Source organism: Aplysia californica, unplaced genomic scaffold, assembly GCF_000002075.1.
Source record: "Aplysia californica isolate F4 #8 unplaced genomic scaffold, AplCal3.0 scaffold00071, whole genome shotgun sequence".
Lineage (NCBI taxonomy): Eukaryota > Metazoa > Mollusca > Gastropoda > Aplysiida > Aplysiidae > Aplysia > Aplysia californica.
In genome coordinates this window covers 240,691-243,332 of record NW_004797341.1, presented here as the reverse complement: position 1 = coordinate 243,332, position 2,642 = coordinate 240,691, and the positions used below count along the sequence as shown (strand labels likewise).

Sequence of the window (2,642 nt, the reverse complement as noted above, 5' to 3'; positions counted from 1 at the left end):
AATGCTCTATGGTTTTATACGATCTTATTTACCAAACTGTCTACTAGAATGAAGTCAAGGTTACGTAGGCATTTTCCTCTGGCTCAGCGGAGGAATACGTAATGGGCACCCTGGGTTTGTTTTCCTTGTGATCGGTTCCTTCTCTCACTCCCACCTCACCCCCCCCCCCTTTTCCTCACCCGCTTTGAACCTTTTTTCTGCTAACAGTTATGTCTGTAAGAGTGAGGGAGAAGTACAAACGAGATGTGGGGGTGCATGAAGGACAATGGGGCTGACAGGAAGGCGGGGGAGGGGCGAATGAGGGGTGATGGGAGTTAGATGTGAGGTAGCGTAGAAACCTTTATCGAGTACCTAGGGTTCTGTACCTTCACTAGTGTGCTCTCTCAGAATTTCAAAGTTGTATCTGCTCAATACCTAGTTTTGAGAAATGTGACGTAAAACATTTCGAGTTTCACTTATTGTCAAGCTTTTTCGAATACAATTCTTTGTATATCTTGATAACGATCCCGAATAATCTTACGATTTTGATAGGGCAGATAGAATATTTAATTTGGATTTTGACCTCATGGTCTTACCAACTCAAAATGGCTAAAAATGTAAGATAGAACTTTGTGATGCTGAGGTAACACACTGCTGAAGGCCCAGAACAAACATCTGAAGGGTTTTCAAGGAGCAGAGCTCCAGCCTGACGGGTGAGAGGTTGGGGAGGGGGGGGGGGGCTTGGTCGCTGTAAAATTCCTTCCTGTATGGTTTGGCCTTGACTTGCAGGATCGGAAGCCCGCCTCCAAAAGGATCTACATTATCGATGGGAGCATGAAATACCTATATTGTTAACAAAAAAAACCCCAGTTCGATTTAGAGGCCAAGAATTGTAATTGCTTCAGTTTAATGCTCTGATATAATTATAATAAAAGAAATTTATATAGCGCTCAACCCCGATTAAAGTACACAGGCTCTGAGCGCTTTATAAATACAATGCAATGTACAACATTTTAATAAAAAGATGTGTTCTGACCTAGGCGATCATAAATCAGGCAGCGCAGCCCAAGAACTACACACCTTGCTTGTGGGCTGACACACCGGCCGCTCAGGCTTCGGCCCACAGCAAGCAGTGACCTTCGTAATGATAATAATGATTACAACGGCCACGGCTAGGCGGTCTCTTTCTCCCTCCCCCCCTCTCTCTCTCTCCCTCTCTCTCTCTCTCTCTCTCTCTCTCCCTCTCAATCTCTCCCTCCCCTCTCTCTCTCCCTCTCTCTCTCTCCCTCTCAATCTCTCCCTCCCTCTCTCTCTCTCTCTCTCTCTCTCTCCCCCCTCTCTCTCTTTCTCTCTCTCTCTCTCTCTCTCTCTCTCTCTCTCTCTCTCTCTCTCTCTCTCTCTCAATGGTTTAGCTTCCCTGTGTTTGTGTTCAAACTAACGGACATGTAAAAAATTATTCTAGACAGACAAAAGCGATGGAAAGACAGAAAGTTGACTTGAGTTGAGTTAGAGTTTTACGGAAATGGAGGGCACACACTGATATGTTTTGACACCTTTTCATAGGATAAAATGTTTGGTAAGCTAGCAGTTCATGCCCGACATTCTGTTTCATCCGAAGGAAATCCATACAAGGTCACTTTTTCTGCACCTTTCTGACTGTCATAGCCAGTTTTGCATCCACCAACTGAGCATTTTCTTCCCATTGTTGTTCTTATTCCTTCAGTTTATTTTGAAGGTGTCAGTCACAGTCCAACAGAGTCATAACCACACATGATGAAAGCAATAAATAGGCCTAGAAGAGAAGCATGTAAGCACTGTGAAAGAACAGCAGATATTAATATACAAAGCAGGTTGGGAAAAACACAAAGGAGCTCCCCCATAATTATGATCCGTATACTTTTCCCTACCTAACAGGGGTGGGCCCCTAGACGCTCAGAGTCTAGATAAATATAGATTTATATCTACATGGTCCTTTTAGTCTACTGTTTGTGTTACAAACTAATCTAAATCTAAAAGCAGATCTAGGGATAGGATGGGGAGTTCGTTTTTAGTGGTTGTTTGCATAGAGAGGCTCTAAGTCAGTGAAGAGTGTGCGGATCAGGAGGGGGGGGGGCCTCCACTGTGTAGACATGGATTTTAGAATGGATTTAGACAGATATGAATTAAACATGCACGGTCAAAACTTCACTATAGGTTTAATCTAAGCACGTACACTGATGGAAGAGATATTTGATATTCACACAATCCAGATGATTTGAAAAAAAAACTGCATTAGGCCTCAGCTAAAAGAATCCAGGCATTCACTGAGTACGATGGCGATGAAGAATCTGAAAATGAACAGTAGGCCTACAGTGAAGCCAAACAGCACTTCAAATTTGCGATCAATGTTGGTCAATCTTAATTAATTAATTAATTAGTCACCACTTCTGTTCCTCAACACACACAATGATGTAGAAAATATTCACATAATCCAGATGACTTGAAAAGCAAACTGCATTAGGCAGAAATAATCCAGTGTCAAAGCATGAGAAAACAACAATTCAAACTGACCGCCGCACCCTGCGTAGGCTTATCACTACTAATGATCTACAAGGTTGTGGGCTTACTACACGGGTGTGTCAGCCCACAAGGAATCTAGGTCAGTAGCGCGCAGGTGGCCTGAT

The 2,642-nt window shown here is 43.2% G+C and overlaps 1 long non-coding RNA gene across 2 annotated transcripts; it reads right to left on the bottom strand.

The window, feature by feature from the left end:
• Nucleotides 1-1,379: 1,379 nt before the first annotated feature.
• Nucleotides 1,380-2,440, bottom strand: LOC106011211. Of its 2 annotated transcripts, none has more exons than XR_004858317.1 (2): nucleotides 2,401-2,440; nucleotides 1,380-1,793 (listed from the first exon to the last, which is right to left on the bottom strand). It is a non-coding gene; the product is annotated as an uncharacterized LOC106011211 (long non-coding RNA). The 2 variants fall into 2 exon arrangements; XR_001184696.2 differs by lacking the exon at nucleotides 2,401-2,440 and adding an exon at nucleotides 2,192-2,231.
• Nucleotides 2,441-2,642: the final 202 nt, after the last annotated feature.